Source organism: Maylandia zebra, linkage group LG23, assembly GCF_041146795.1.
Source record: "Maylandia zebra isolate NMK-2024a linkage group LG23, Mzebra_GT3a, whole genome shotgun sequence".
Lineage (NCBI taxonomy): Eukaryota > Metazoa > Chordata > Actinopteri > Cichliformes > Cichlidae > Maylandia > Maylandia zebra.
In genome coordinates this window covers 14,901,674-14,918,667 of record NC_135188.1, presented here as the reverse complement: position 1 = coordinate 14,918,667, position 16,994 = coordinate 14,901,674, and the positions used below count along the sequence as shown (strand labels likewise).

At 38.2% G+C, this 16,994-nt stretch overlaps 1 protein-coding gene across 4 annotated transcripts in view; it reads left to right on the top strand.

The window, feature by feature from the left end:
* The window catches only part of LOC101486318 (uncharacterized), a 129,216-nt gene that overhangs the window by 102,252 nt on the left and 9,970 nt on the right, over positions 1–16,994 (top strand). The gene's annotated exons all lie outside the window — the stretch shown is intronic.

The following is a 16,994-nucleotide window of genomic DNA, read 5'->3' as shown; positions in this document are numbered from 1 at the left end:
TTGTTGATTGCTTTTTGCTATTGATGAACAGAATGTATGTTATCCAATCATCTGATAAGGGGGCCCAGGAAAGAGTGAAAATGGTAAGCAACAGGGTCACTGTTATTTTTTTCGGCAATGACACTGCAAAAGTGTGTCGCATCAAAATATGATAAGCAGAATTTAAAGGAACAACAATACAAGAGTTCATCCTTAAATCTGATGTCCCTTTCCTGTAGCAAGATGTGATATTTATTTATACTTGATCTCCAAGGAAACCTTTTTCCAGATGTCCAGACCCAAAGTATTAAGATTGTCTCCTAACAGTGGTTCATCTCGAGACCTGGAATATCTACATTACTGGACATTAAATGAACAGTCAGTTCTCTCCATCAGAATATCAGATGTGGGGGGGAAGGGGGGGTTAAACTTGAGCAACTATGGCAATGCCAAAATGTGTATCTCCAGGTTTGGGAATTTGCTAAATATCAAGGCTTGTGGGCTTGATTTTGTGAGCAGCAGTCTGACAAACCATGAACCTGTGGCAGTATGGTTGAACATGTGCTGGAGCAGGTTTGTTCTACAATAGCTTAAACTCAAACTCACAAATTAGAATTTAACAGATGTGCTGTTAATGTTTTGTTGCCAGATACCACAAGGTCAAAGGTCTCGTAGAGCCCATGCCTCAGCTGCTGGCAGCCGTTTTAGCAGAACATAATGGACCAACACCACATCATTCCAAGATGGCATAGTGTTTTGACTCATAAAGTCACATGCATGAAAAGGAAGACTGGCAGTCTTTTGCAGTAATCAGCAGCGATTTTCGACTGTGGTTTTGATCCTCTCTATAGTACATGCAGTTAAAAATGTCTGGTGTTTCTCTGCGTTTAGAAAAATAACCAAACTTCCAGCAATAACTCATTTCCTCCAGATACTCCTGTACAGTATTTCACTGCATTCTTTCTTTGTGGCTAAGTTTTCACAAAGAGAGACTGTATTTATATGTAATTCACATTGATGCAGGGCCAAATACTTTGTAATATTAATAATAATAATAATAATAATAATAATAATAATAATAATAATACATTTATTTATAAAGCGCTTTCAGACAAAGTGCTGTACAGCTATTTGAAAATAAAGAGATAAATAAATAAAAGTGATGCATAGCAATACAAAAACGATAAAAAGGATTAAAAAAAAAAACTAAAAGGCAAAGAATTAAGACATGTACGATAGGGTGAACAAGTGGATGTTCAACTTAGCTTTAAAAACCTCCACAGAGCATGCCTGCCTAATATCTTGAGGGAGGTTGTTCCACAAAAACGGGGCACGAAAAGAAGAAGCACGTTCCCCGATATATTTTTTTTCTGGCTCTAGGAATCTTTAAAAGGCCAGAATCCTGGGATCGGAGAGCACGGGATGGAACATAAGGGTGCAAAAGATCAGAGAGGTGCCAAACTATTTAAAGCCTTGTAGGTGAGCAGCAGGACCTTGTAAGTGTTTGTAGAACCACCACAAAAATAAAAAAGGAGACATTGTAAGCCATGCTAGTTTGTTTGTATCAAAAAGTATCTGTAGTTTTGGGGAATGGGAATTGGCATTGGCATGAACTGTAGTTAGCAATGAACTGAACTTCCCTTTTCCCCCCACTTCTTACGTTTTACATTTGTTGCTCTACTATTTGTGGCACTTGTGTGCTACATTATTATCATCGCCTCAGAAAGCTGCCTGAAATGTGTGGCAGTGTTCATGTACAAGACTCTTAAAGGTAATATATATGCCACAATGTGGAGTTTTAGTTATTTTAGTTAGTTACTTTTTTCTAGTTCTCTATCCTCGTCTTAGTCCCTTCGTTTTTTATTTAGAAATCTCCATTTCTCGTATACTTCAGTTAGCTGAAATTCCATACTTTGTTCTTTTGTGCTGTTTCAGTCATAATCAGCTTTGCTCTCCAAGATCGTCTTTTTCGCATACTTTGGCTTTTCCTTTGTGATATTATTTATCTCTCTGTGTTTGACTTTTCGGGCTTCTTGTGGATTTTGCCTTCTGCCTGTACTTTACTGGATTTGTTTGCCCTACTGCCTGATAGCCTTGGCCTATTTTATGATTAAAGATTTGGATTTTGGCCTTTTTTGCTTCTCCCTGCTACCCCTTGAGCATTTTTGCTGTCACCATCATGGTGTTTTGAAACCAGACATGACGTGCAGGGGGGGAACTGATGAGTTTTTAAAAGCATGCCCATTGGCTAATGAGCATAGCCCATAATTGAGACCATAAAGTGATCAGTAAAATGCTTATGGAGGAAGAAACCCTTTGGGCTGTTTTCCCTTAAGTTCTCTCTAAGTCTTTTTGCAACCACAAGAGTCTCCCCCTACTGACCATTAAATAATTTCAAATTTAAGCATTTCTGATTTGGTTTCACTTCAGACCCAGAAGCTATGCCCATCTTTTAAACTATCTATGCCTCGGAATAAACATAGGGATATGGGAATAAGACTGGGAATGGAGACAAGTCAGAACGTGTAGACAGGGAAAAGAAAAACCTTATCCTCTACTTGTGTGGTATACACACTGAACACGTTGGTGAATGAATCAGAATTAGTATGCAAGTGAACTGAAGCAGTGTCCCAGATCGTTCCCATCGATAATGTGCAGCGTTATCCACATTTTGAACACTCTTTGTCATTGCCGGTATATCAACATCTATTGTTGTCATTCAGAATGACTACAAGTCATTATCATTAGTTCTTAGAAGCAATGCATTTTCTGTATTTCATATGAATTCAACAAACAATGCCTTTTTGCTATATACAGTGGTATTCACAGGATAACTTTAGCACTTTATTGTTTCTGCAGTAGATCTAAGAAGCTTTTTAGACACAAGTAGCATCAATAGGCCTGATGTCATTGTATTTAGTTTCATATTTCCATGCTCTATAGGTCTGGATGCTATGGCCTAGATAGGTTTACCTAGTTATGTCAATCTATCCTTTTCTGTAGTTTAGCGTTTCACTGGAATGGCTTTTAGCTCATCCAGGGAGAGATCAAAAACAGCTGTTAGCTTAGAGGCATTAACCTGCATAGTGATAGTGCACAGAGATATACCACGGCATGATGTCATGTTTTCTGTCTTATCATAGGCACTTAGTGTACAGCATGAGGCCCCTTGTGTCCTGTACTGTGTGTGTTTGGCTTCATTACAGATTGTGGTGATGAGGCAGTGTTACCTCCAACAAGCCTTATCATGTACAGTTTTACAGTTTCCTTGTTTCATTGGTGGAAGTATGAGAAGTGGGGTGTCACACTAGAGGAAGTAGGCCAATTAATCTCCAGAACCCACCACCACATTTTTCACTGTTACCCACTAACCAGGAGTTTCTCAAAGTGGAATCCCTGGAGAGTTTGTAGTGGCTGTTTGCTTGGGGGGAGGATCCTGATGCGCTGGTTTGAGGCATGTATGAGTTCTAGTGCTGTCTCCTGTCCAAACCCTCAACCAAACAGTTTCAGGGTTCGAATATATATATATATATATATATATATATATATATATATATATATATATATATATATATATATATATATATTCATGTAACAGATTGGTCTTATTTTACATCATAATAAACATTGTAAGCCCAGCCACAAACAAAAATGCTGCTAATTCGGGATATAATCTCAGTAATTACATTTGCCCAGGGCTGTACATTTGATCTATTTGAAATTATACTCAGCGTAAACATTTGTTTGCTTTCTCACTGGTACTCGAAACCGATATCTGTGCACTGTTTGAAAAATATATGTTTACGTTTATATGATACCAGCCAAATTTAAACACATAAAATAAACATCTAAATATTAGACATCCATCGTGTATGAATTTTAGATGCTTGGACGTGGAACTTGCCATCGGACATCACTTTTTGTCTCACCTGTAATTTACACTGAATACGTCCCATTATGAACACATTATGCTTTAACATCACCTAGGCTGTGCTTTACACATGCAGCAAGCTTTAAATGTATGTGTACTATGTTTTATGAAATGTTGACCTATGTGGATAATTTTTCATGAAGTTTGGCCTTTATTCACCTCAACTTCAGAAAGCAGCTGACCTTTATTTGAACCAGGTTTGTATGAGAGGCAGGCTTTTAAGTCCATTTCATTGATTGGAATAAATGGACATGGTTAAGTAGAAAGCCTCACTCTGATACACCTCCTTTAGCTCTTTTAGATTAGAAATTGAAAAGATGTGTCGGCCTGTGCATGAAACTTTTTTTTTTTTATAAGAGCAACGTATTTCTGTGTATAAATATATGGTCATCATACCAACTACCCAACTCACCCAGGGTGTCACGTCTTTCCTAGTATACTTTTAAGGTTAACATAACATATCATTTCTTTATATGTGAAGAAAATGGGAATGGGAATCCAGGTTAACGGGTTGTAACTTCTCATAACAGTGATAAGATTTATTTCTTCATCGTTTTCTAAGGTTTCACTTAGAGTCAAAGCAGAGCTGCCCCTGTACAGCCCTCACTGCCCTGTGGCTCCCATTTGTGCTGGTACAGGACAATAAATCATAATGATTGACAGTTCTTGGTATAGCATTTCTTTGAGAATTAAATATGTTTTCAAACTGAAACTCGCAGTTTTAAAATTGGAATACAGTAAAACAGCACTATGGTCTCAGATCATCTTCACTCTGTCCACATACCAAGGAGTATCTTGTGGTCAAACTATTTGATGTAATATTTCATACATTTCTGATGCTGTTATCAAGCGGCTAGAGTACATCAAAGGGGGCCACTACTGGTCTTTAGATTGACTGCCTGCTGGTGTCCACATTGTTTTTAATAGGCTCTTCGCAGCGGGCAGCAATACTACCGTTTGTGTTTCTCGGCCCTTCTCCTCGACTCCCTGATGCTTCCTGTGTTCTGTGTCTGTAACTAAAACTGAAAGAATACAGAGGTTTTCCTACTAGAGGGCTGCGTTAGTCCATTTGATCAGGAGTCTTGTTCATGTCTGTTACATCAAAGCAAAACAAACTGTATAGTTAATAGTAAATAGTTATGGGGGTTTTGATAAAGTCCAAAGCAGAAATATACAATAAGGAAGCATTGAAATGGGCAGCATGATGACACGGTGGTTAGCACTGCTGCATCATAGCAAGAAGGTCTTGAGTTCAACGCCACCATTTAGCTGTGGCCTTTCTGTGTGGGGTTTGCGTGCTATCCCCACGCACTTTGACTTTGTCCCACTGTTCAAAGAGATGCAATCAGTGGGGTGGGTTAGTTTTTGATTCTTACCCATAGGTGTGAATGTGTGTGGGAATGGTTACCTCTGTCTCTGTGTTAGCACTGGGTCAGATTGGCAACCTGTCCAGGGTGCACCCATATCTGTACCTACCTCTTACCCTTATGTAGCTGGGATTGGCTTCAGCCCACCCGTGACCCTGAATTGGATAAACGGAAGAGAATGGATGGATGAATGGAAACAATGTAACAAAACTATAACACAAGTACCTGTGGTTGGTTTTGAGCCTTGAAGAGACAAAAATAGAAGAGTCTGCAGCATGCGTTGGTATGTGTTTGTATTTCTTGGTAATTTCTGATGATAAACCATTCCACGTTTTCAGCTCTCAGTACATAACAGTGACAGGAAGTGCAAAACAATTTCTGGATGAGATGTTATAGCTGTGGCCAGTCAGAAATGGGCTTTATTTTGAACTTTTTGTAGATTATTTTTTAATTACTTGATCACAACACATACAATACTTGTTTTTGTTAATAATAAAAAGCTTTTTTTATTTGCAGCCAGTATAGATAATTCCCAGTTTACAGTGCAGGTAAATATAGTATATTTATCATTTGCATGCATAGCTGTCCCTTCTTGATATGAAACAAGAGGAAAATCGGTGAAGTGGCCCTTAAAAGCATTTTGTGGGTCAACAGGTAATTGTTAAATTCGAATTGTAATTTAATTGCAATAGAATGAAAACGCATAGTGATTAGTATGAAATCTTAGGGCTAAGAAAATTAAACATAATTCACTCAAACACATTGACTTAGTGCAGTGTAGCACCAAGCTTCACTCTTAAGAGGAGCAATATACTGCTGTGAGTTTTAAGTATGCCCTCTGATCCAGTCAACTGAAAACCTGCCCTGAGTGAATTTTCGGAATTTCTCAATGTATGCCAATATTCATGAACGGGTAAGTCCGAATTGACCAGATGGGAAAGTTGCTAATGTAAACCTTTAATTTTGATGTAAATCAAATTAATTGAAAAAACTCAGGAGAAGCAAAAAAAAAAGAAGGAAAAAAAAACTTCTGGAGCTCAAGGCTATGCTAGCTTTACCTGTCTAAAAGGGAGCAATGAATAATTTGATCACATTTTTCATCTCGCCCGAGTGCTGAACAAACAGGAATCTGTGATTAACAGTTTTAATTAGGATTCTAACTTGACAAATTCTTACAGCCTCGCAACGTTCCTAAGATGTATAAATCATTGGCCTGGGATCATCAAGCTGCCTCTTAAGTGAATGTGCCTCAAGATTACTTTGTGATTCCACAAACTGTGAGTCAGCCAAGGCTGAGCGTGTGTAACTAATCCTCTTCCCACCACATGTCAGGTGGAGGAAGTTTATGTCCACTCAATGAGCTGACTACCCTGCTCAGGTATTGGACCCTGGTGTTTTTTTCCCCCTCTCTGTTTCTTCTTCGACTCTTGAAAGCTCGATGTCAAAACTGAGAGGAGCCCGTGTTCCTTTGCCTCCAGAGTGTCAGATGTCTACACACCTGGATTATGAGGTCACTGGGGAAAAAAAATAGTGGACTGGTAGATGAGGATCATTTACAGATGCCAGTTAGGGTTAGAAAATATGAAATTGTCCTCTTTTTGATGAATTATTTAATCAGAGTTTTTAAAAAAACCTAGTTCTTTTGAAATAAGTACTTTTTAAAGTAGGTTTTGATTTTATAAAATAGAAAGATATCTTTTTCCTGTAAACAATAGCTTTTACCCTAAGGGAATTTAAATTGAAATAAAGCCTAAAGCATTTTGTTTGAGCATAAAATCTATTCTTGTTCAACAAAACAGGATTAACGGTAAAATGCACAAACTTCTCTTATGTGAGGTAGCAAAGACTCATTCCCCTTAACCATATATGGACCAATCTTAATATTCGTATGTGCATAGTAACCTATCAAAGGCCCATTTGGAGCCATGAGAAGCTCTGGAGGGTCATAGAAAAAAACGACCCTCCAGTGTTTTCAATGTCCAAACACTTGAAACAAAAAAGTTTACAGAATTAAAACTCAGTAACCTCATTTTGTTTTCATCCTTTTGGTTTTTCAAGGTGATGTTGCATTAAGAGGGATTTCATCCTAAAAGAAAAATGAGAAAAACTGTGGCCCCAGACAACTTCCCTGTGGAACACCATACTGTAGCATACTTCACTCAGAAAAGCAAAAAAGTTAAAGGTCGTATTCCATCATATAATTAGTTTCTCAAGTTCAATAAAGAAAGCGAGGTCTGACCCGTTAACTACTGATTACATTAATTGAAACTCTGCTGGAATATGAATGAATTAAATTAAATTTAAATCTTTGAATTAAATTAAAGATTTGGTGTTCAACTTGTTTATTCCCAATTATGGAGCAGAGCACTTTTTTCCTACTTTTCCCTTTAATCACTGTGCACTAAGTGTAAATTTATAGCTATAAAAAGTGCTGCACTGTAATTTTGCAGCACTTTGGTTAGTAATGGATGAAGACACACACCATCCCTCAGCCCCCATGACCCGCCCTAATGCCAAATTTAAACATCAGTAATGTGCACTGGTGTCTGAAATTCCATTGTGAAATGTTAAATTTAAATCTTGATGATATGCATCGTAACTATTGTAATCAGACACCCCAAGCTTCGCCTCCGTTATTAATTGTCCAAAGCATAATGATTTATTGTAGTCCTGCAGTAGGATTATTAATTTTCTGGTTGATTATACCTGTGGGCGGCAACAACGCTGTTCTGCATATAAGCATCTGCTAAATGAAAAAGTATTCTTCACATGAAAATATGTCCTTGGAGAAACAGCAGCTCATTTTTAGTTTAATCAAACATATGTAAAAGTACTGTTGATTATGGATACAGTGGCATGTATTCAGAGGGGAAATGTATAATGAACATTACTTAATGATTTTTTTTCTTTGTTCAGACTTGTTATTGAAACAGAAACTTCATTGTGTATGCGGTTAACTCCAACTGTTGCTCTTTCCAATCAGTTGCACGCCGTGACTTGGCAAAGCCTTTCGGCCCTGCATCCCAAACTGCACCTGCACCGCAACAAAAACACGCAGCCCCAATATATGGCTCTGCTGTGACACTGGCGGTTTGCATTCCAAAGGAACGGCAGAGAGTGACAGAAGTGTGTGTACAATACAAACCGCTCGCAGCCAGGCAAGTCTGGGTACGCCCGGACTGCAAAATGCAGGCCAAGTTCAAACTTCACTCAAAGAAATCACTGGGATCTCAACACTTAGAGGAATGCACAGGTGCAGACACTCAGCAGCAGACAATCACAGCCAACACTTGATCAGTTTGACACTTTGCAGGGCCAGGGCCAGTGGCAAGTTCCTGTGGGAGTGTGATTGGGGCCCACGTAACAAAGGAAACAAGTCCACTGATGCCCCCCCCAACCCTTCCCTGTATTTGTGCAGTAACCTGGCTGGTTGAATCCATCTCCACTCTTCTGCTCATTTACAGTCACACAGCTGATGGTTGTGTAATAACACTTTTACTCTGATAAGCTTGGCATGAGTATCCACTGGCATATTAATCTGTCCATGTCCAATTAATCAATGCTGGATTACATGTTGATGCTCTTAGCTGCAGGCTTCCACTTACATTTACTGATATCAGGATGTTACTTTTAATAGAACAGAGCACATTGCGTTAATTTCTTTGGCACCAAATAGATGTTTTTGCACTTCATTTTGGTTTAACATGATCAGTCAGGAGAGAATGTATGAAGAGCTCTGTTTGCAGCTTCATTGATCACAAGAGATATTACTATCGATCAAATAAATTTTCTCATGACTTTCATTAACCAAATTAAATTAAATATGCAATTAACGAGCCTCCCCGATAAAATTGGGAGGAAGGGGACATGATGCAGTACTTTAATGATACTGATTAGGATTGCTGCTTAACATCGCAGCAGTCTTATGCTAAATCAGGCTTGTTTGCAATACCACATCTGACACATCAGTGCTGAGAAGGGAAGACAGCACAGTGCTCACCCCGTCCTCTCTGGCCACTAAGAAGGAGAGGCAGATTAATTAACAGACCTTTGCAGCCAATGAAGACAGGTGGCAATAATCCTGACAAGCGACAGATCTGAAGCCTCTCATACAAAACCAATTTCAACTGAGCTCCAATTTTCAAAAGCTCATCAGGGTGAAGAACGAGAGAGTTGAACCCGTGTGGCTGCAGAATTTGTTTCTCTCTGATTGCCTTGTCAGGATATCTTATCCGATGGCAGATGACCAAAACCCCACCCTTCATAGACAAACTCTCCCTCTTTCTGTCTCTCTGACACACAATCTGTTCCACACAATGCATCCTCTGTTTTCCCACTCACATGCGGTGCCTTACACTTCCCCACAAGGACGCACATTCAGCCACAATCAACCAGTCTCCAAGTTACTCATCAGTAGTTTGAGACTAGCAAGGGCATTTTGAAATGAATATGAGAAACAGACAGAGGCAGGCAACATCATTTTTTTTTTTTGGAGACTTATATGACCAATATCACAGACAGGCTTCATCAACCTGAGCCAATACCATAATTAAGCTAAAGCTCGTTCGATGAGTTGTTTGAAAACAATGTCTCTCTCTACTCATTTTAACACACCAAGTCTGTGAAAGGGTGTTAAATATGCATGATACTGCGCTGCTGAGGTAAAAGAAAGGGAAATACATTAGTGGGTTTGTTGAAAGCTGGGCCTAATTAACCCTGCTATTATAATATGGGAAAGAAATGTCAGATCATTGTAACGTGATGCCGTTTGGCTGATCTGTACAAACCGCATGGTTAGATTTATGCATTGTTGCTCACATTCTCACACAGTACGTGTCGGGTTTACACAATACAAGAGAAAAGGCTTAAAGAACCAGACAGTCGGGTTCGAATCTCAGGTAACAAGTACAGGAGGAGGTAAAAAGACCAGGTTGCATTGCAGTTCTGGCTCTCACACAGTGATCGTACTACAACCCCTGGCAAAAAATTTGGAGGATGTTCATTCAACTTTTTTTGCTTCATAGGAAATGACACAAAGCTATTTGGGACTTCAAACAAATTCAATTATAATATTTCAATTAATGGTATGATTGGTTTTACAGATTAAGTAGAGGAAAAATTATGGAATCATCAAGAAAGACATCACTATCAGCTTTAACACTCTTTGCTTGAGACCAACTTCTATCGCTGGCATAGCAACAGTGTGAGCGAATGATTGCCATCTCTCCTGGTTTTTCACTTGACATCCAACCCATATCATAAACGAGCGGGTAAATGTGCTTGTTTTTTATAGGCATGTCGCTTTAAGTTTGAGTTTTTTGCCACACTTTGTGTTGGATTTCCTTCTTGAAGGAGTTGTGTAACCCTTTCCATTGTTTCAGTCTGGTGCAAAATCATGTTAAGGTCTCTGAGATTATCATCTATACATTCAGGTATTTAGATTAGAAAAACAGATTTCAATGTAACGCTGTCATTTTTTTCCTCAACACTGAGTGATTCAGTATTTTTTTCCCTTCATGTGATCTAGAAAAGATTTCTGAATTACAATAATTTAATTTAAATTGATTCAGGAATGTTAGATTAAGCCAGGATGTTCATCAATAAAATAAAAATAGTTTTCTTTGATCTAATTGTTTCCTACAAAATAAAAGAGCCGAGTGAATATCCTACAAGTGTAGTGATTCTATCATTATTGTCAACTGCCGTACTTTTAATTTAACACTGAAGAGGTGGTGACCTCACGCTGAAGGAAAATCACCAGGACTGTGATAATAATTATCTTTAACATTGTAGGGTTTAATTTACTTGGGAATAAAATGCATTTTGTTTATCTAATTACTAGAAAGAAGTATGTCTGCACAGAATCAGTGGCTAAACTATGCGTGCATCAGTCCTGCTTCCGTGCACCTCCTAAAGGCTAATCTTGAGCCAGTTAAAACCCTGTAGCGTAGAAATAAAAAAAACACTTTGTTAGGAAATTTAAGAAAAATCTATCTGCCTGCCTAAGAAGGCTTTGGTGTATATATTTGTTGGTACTGGGATGACTGTGAGTAAACTGTGTTCACAAACTGTTTGTACTGTAGCACCTGGTCTGAACTTGTTTTGCACATGACAAATACACATATTGTTATTAATATAGAACTGAAACTATTGAAAAAAGCAACCAAAAATTAAACTTGATTAAAAATCAGAAAATAAAATGAATAAAGATTAATGAGTAAAATTCATACTTTTTCCTGTTATTTAAAGAATTACACTCCTTTTTAATTCATTACAAGTGCTGCTTTATAAACCTAAAATATCTGCAACATAAAAGTTGAAAAGAGTCAGCTGCAGTTTAAATTGAAGGCTCTGATTCTCACTGTTTATCTTGGTTGTTGTCTTTGATGTAATGAGATTATTTGTCTGGACAGAATGGACCCCAGTTGGTTTACTGCAGTGCAATCACCAGCACATTATAGTAATGTTACTATCCATTGGAAATTAAGTACATAATAATGTGCTGCACTTGCATTAATGTGATTGATCGTGTCTGTTGGGGATATGCATATATAACAGTCTTTGCTTCCCTTTTCGGCTCTTTAGCTAACCCTCCTCAGGAGAACCTCAGTGGTCGATGATAGGATCCACCCTGACTGTCCAAACACTGCTCCCTCTGGGACATTAATTTCCAGCCAGTCCAATGAGTGAGTCAAAAGAGACAGCGCTCACTAAGCATGAAGATTAGGGAGTCGGGATTCAAACTTCTCAATTAAAAAAGTCTCTTTTTTTCCCAGAGAGAAAGTATAATGGCAAATTAATTTCCCAGAGATTAATGTACAAGGTAAATATTTTAGTATAAGTAGTTATCCTCTAAAAAGTCAGAGGATCTACACCCCCTTTGCTCCCATCCCCCTCCCCTGCTCTCCCAGTGTGTGTTGAAAAGGCTCAGATGCATAAGGAGTCTAATGAGAGAAGAGATTCCAAGCAGCCTGATGGCTCTCATCAATCACCTTTCTCCTTTGGATGTGTGATGTCGGCCGGGGGATGGGGCCACGGAGGGGTGGGTGAGTGGGGAGGGAAGGCATCAGGCTTTTAATCTCAATAAGTTAATAGACTTTCGAGTTTGGTCATGCTAAGTAGAACTTCATCCTTGTTGCTTGCAAACAAGCAGCACTTACACGGGAGACGGTCTCAGGAGCTGCTTGGCATTTCCATGTTACAGAGTTAATTTGTGTCACACCTGAAATTAGGAGATCTAACTAGAGTTTGTCGATACACCTATAAAGGCCAGTTAAAGGTTACTAAATACTGACGCAGCTTGGGGAACCCAATCTAGATATCTACTGTGGCAAGAGTAATGGATCTTAATGTTAATTAGACACTGGCCTTTCCAAGCAAAATAACTGTAACATATTACTCCTGACTGTATAATACCATCCCATCTCTCTGTGTAACGTATTTAACAGCCCAGTGTCTGGTAGGTGAAAGCATGTCGTTTGATTTTTGTTGTCTAATGGCTGTCAGCAAACATCTTGTAGTTCTGGCAGTAGTAGCTCGTTGTATCGTTCCAGACACCAGTAAAAAACTAGCTGCATAAGCCTTTTTTTATGTGTGTTTGACAGTCAGTTTCCTAATATTAAGATTTTTGCCCAAAAAATCTCTGATTCCTTAGAAACACATTAGAACTTGAAAAAATTTGATTCCTCACAAAAAGTTTCAACAGTATAAAAAAAACAAAACACTTTATAATGTATTTAGCATTTTATGGATACTCATTCCTGTACTTTCAGCATTCAGCTAACCAACACATCATGACATTTTCTGCAGTATTTAACAACTAGAAGTGCACTTTACATTTTTTTAATCTTTATGTGATTTTACTGAAAACATGAAAAATTGCAATATTGCTAGAGCAGCTCTAAGGCTGTAAGTTTGTTTGTTTTTCTACTTGTAAGTGAAATCAAAGACTTCATTTCGCTTCTTGTCCTCTTTCTGAATGTAAACGCTGCGTAAAAACCTCAATGAAACAGAAAAACATACAGACCTGGATCAGATTATCTTCTGCCATATTACATCACCTGTAGCGGTTTGTTCCTCTCCAACACGTTATATTAAAACTTTGATGTTATTATTGGAGTTATGTGATGTAATATCGCCATGACAGTCCTTTAAATGATGGGCCAAACATTCTGACCATGACTTTATGAGGATTCTAACATATTTTTGTATAACACTGATGTGACAGCTGTGGTTCATTAATTATCTCCTTTGCTGGACATTGTGTATGAGTACTTCTGGAGGGAGAGGGGCTAATGTGGAAAATATGTAGAAAATGTATTTGGGTTGACAGTCGGGCTATTAATAATGATTGTGTTTGGATAAATAGTGCCCTACTTTCACAATCTGTAGAATCTAAATATTCCCAATAGGCTTCTTCCCTCCTGTATTGATTGATTAGTATAGTGTTTAAAGGTCATAGTCATAAAACATCAGGAGTAAATAACAGACTGATTTTTTTTAATGTATTGCTTGTTGGGTTTTTAAATTATTGCTTCTCAGTGTAGTGTTTGGATTACCACGTGTTATTTGAATTTGGGATTGGCTGCAGAGCAAATGTAATTTCTGGCAAGACGGCGTTCCTCTCCATAAAGGGGCAGACCTGGGGGTAGATATCCTTTATGTACTGTGTTTGTAATCAGTTCCCTTCACGAAGACGATGCACCGCTGCGTCTCCTTTCTCTCTCCTCCCCAAAATACTCAAAACCTGCTTTCATTCTATGCAGAGTTACGTGGAGGTGAGACAGATGTGACTGGCTGTCTCCTTATTGTCGCCTTACTCAGCGTCTTCACAGATAATTAATTTGACGGAGAGCTTACAATAAAACACACTAAGACTGGTTTGGCCTTGATGTGACTAAAAGCTGCAGCCCGGTTGATGGATATGACGCTAACAGCTTCATTTCAGTCTGCCTTTTTAGGATTGTGTTCAAATGCTTTCAGTCTCGCAAACATTAAGGACTGACCACCACAACTGGGTTGTTTTTTTTAATAGCTTTCCTTATAAGGTTCCCAAAATAAAAGAAGATAGCCTTGGGAGTACAATCATGTCTCGGTTTATGCAGACATTTATCTCAACGTCTGGAGTTTCTTTGGCAAGAACGATGGCTCGCAGTATTTTCTTTTTTTATTTGTATTAATAAAAACATTTTCACCAACAGATATTTAAGAAAATTCAATTTCAGAAGAAGTCATTTCTGAATAACTAAATTCACTGACTATATATATATATATATATATATATATATATATATATATATATATATATACATATAAACCCCAAAAGGTGATTGGTTTTCATTTGGCTGCGACACTGCTCGACCTTGACAAGGAAAAAAAAACACCACAAAAGAACCACGAGAGAACACGAATTTAATCAGATCAACCGAAATCAAAGGAGGCAAAAGTTCAGGATTTGAATGCAATGAAATGTATCAGCTTCTTAGAACCTACTGACATTGCTCACTTGTGGAGGAGCAAGCCTCGACAGAAAGGGCTGAGTAATGAAGATGGATGCATTCTGTTATCAGCCAGCCACTTACTGGGGCCTGATGTAACCTTAAACATTGAGGATAGCTCAGTTGCACAAAGAATCTAATTAATGAATAACAGCCATGAAAGAGGACAAGGCAAGTGTGCATTTGCAGATGAATTCCAGACGCTAATCAAACACTGTTTAAGTGGTTTGGTTTGTCTCCAGAGCGAGGCAATATTTGGACAGGACTTAAGGCACTGTTTGCATGCACACTTAATGACTGCATGCATTTTTTAGTGCTTATATGTGTCTGTTGTGTGTGTGTGTGTGTGTGCTTTATCTTGCTTTCAGGTGTTATGTACAACCATGCCAAGCCTGAAGTAATGAAGCACTGAATGTGTAGAGCAGGTGTGAGGTTAAAGCATTAGTTTGAGTTTCTTCCAATATTAGGAGGTTTTGTTTAATCTCTATTACAGGGTCAAAGTGCAGTTACTGTACTAGGATTTGGATATGAAGAAACTTTGTTCTGCTGCTCAGTGTATGCTGACTGCTTTAAGCTGGGGACACATTTACAAGCTAGAGTGCCTCTAATTTCTACGAGGTGGACAGCTATTAATCTCTATAAACTGAGATCTTTGTATGGATATACCAGATCTGTGGCGATCGGGTCAACATTTTTGTACTTCCATTTGTAGTCCAAGTTGTATTGACCAATCACAGCTGAGTAAGCATTGGCTGCATTTAGGTATTTCCATGTGGGCTGCAGAAGTGGCGCGCAGTGCTATCTTGAGACCGTTCCCTATCGTCTAATGATGATTTATCCTTCATTCTTTCCCTTCGGGATGGTATTGCTCTCTCACTTATTCTCTGTTGTGGTCAAATGACACATAAATCAGTCGCTAGATGTCAACAATGTTATGCGCAGTTTTTCTTAAATCTGTTTTTACACAAGTTACTGCAAACTTTTCACAATACAAGTGTTTTCTCTGAGAGCTTTTGATGTGAATTTGCACAGGAAAGGTTGGGTTGTTTTAATCCATGAAGTTAACAGAATGGGAGGAGATTGAAATGACAAAAATCTGCCAGTGTTTCCATGTTAAACAGAAGAAATAATGAAAGGATATCTATCTTCAGACAATTAAAGGTCCGTCTCTTAGTTTTGTTGGGATTTCACTGTTCCTGTTCGTGTTTTAATATTAATGCGTTAACCACAGCTGGTAGTTTTAACATGAAGTATGTTCTCCAGTGAATCAGTCAGCACACTCCAGGCACTTAAGTTAGGTTTGGACAAGCAGTAACAGGCCATTATTTTAGTCAGCTAGAGAAATTAAAAACAAACTAATCCAAATCTGTGGAGTGCCTGAACCTGTTTTTTATGCCATTTTTTATGCTAATAATATTCTTTTTAATATCATGTCCTTTCACAGCGCTCCTGCTGTTATAACACCTTATTAAGACATGTTTCAACGTTCGTTTTGCCTTTATTGGCTCTTGAAATTAACCAATAGATGAAATTAGCTTGAATGATGTTTGATGTCTAAAGTATGCTAAATGTGGGTATTTTATTTCCTCTTTTGGAGAATAAAGAAAGTACAGTGTTGTTTAGGTGCTCTCCAGAATTTATGGACTCAAGTCAAACATTTCATGTAAACTCAGAGAAAGTAATTTCCCCACAGGGATCAATAAAGTATACATTATTAAATGACAAAAATTTAAATTACAAACAATAAGATAAGAATGCAGATCATGTTATTGTGTTTCAAAATTGTGAGTCTCTATTTATGTAATCTTGCAAACTTCAGAGAAACAGCTTGAATTTGACTTTGGAGGATTTCACACTGAGCCAGAGCGCTCTGCACTTACCTGTCTGCGCTAACGTGGCGATAGTCATCGGCTCAGCTCACTTAACTCTTCGTGTCATAGATTTGCTGAGCTCATATTCAGGTAAACAAAACAACCTGAGCTACTGACTACAAAATATAATTTACCAAACCACTTAGAAGGACATAACGCATGCATAATATGCACACCCTTCACTTTCCAGGCGGGCAGTCTGGACATTATTAATAAACAGAGTGACGCTGACAGACAGGTTGACGGTTGGTCTTTGCTTTTACTTCATGTTCTCCTGTCTTTCTTGCATAATACTCTCAGCTTGACAGGACTCATTTTAATGCTTTCGTTTTATCCCTCACCAATAGCA